This window comes from Dendroctonus ponderosae, unplaced genomic scaffold (assembly GCF_020466585.1).
Source record: "Dendroctonus ponderosae isolate FM_Combo_2020 unplaced genomic scaffold, Dpon_F_20191213v2 Dpon_F_20191213_1, whole genome shotgun sequence".
NCBI classification, from domain to species: Eukaryota; Metazoa; Arthropoda; class Insecta; order Coleoptera; family Curculionidae; genus Dendroctonus; species Dendroctonus ponderosae.
The window spans coordinates 46,630,289-46,630,797 of NW_026017110.1; positions in this window are offsets into that span (position 1 = coordinate 46,630,289).

A 509-nucleotide genomic window follows, 5' to 3' on the forward strand; every position below is an offset into this window, starting at 1 on the left:
ATATTGTACCGTGGATGGCCGAGTATTAAACTCTTTCTTCTGCTTCCAACTTTTATTCCACTCGGTACAACTTTAAATGCGGAACAGGAACAAACTAACTTCTAAATTAACGTCAATTTCACAAACAATAACAATAACAGGCGGAAAACTCGCGCTTCCTACTCCCGGAGTTTAACCTCTTCTGCACTCAGGCGCGGCGGTCACTTCACTCTCCCCGTCTGGTTCTCGTCGTCGCTTATATAGTTTTCTCCAGGTATTCCAGATAGTTCTAGAAATCTCCAAAACAGGTGCGAAACCTCCCGCTTGTCAGTGTCATTTTTGACAGTAAATGGGGCCCAAATGGGGCTCCCATTTACTGAAATACCATGAATTTCGATCCCCCATTCCAGACGTGAGTACCCCAGGCCATTTCCGTTACAATATTATAACAAATGGCATTCAAAAAACGTCATTGTTATTATCATTAATTAGCTGATCATATTCATTTGGCGCAATCTTATGGAGGTAAT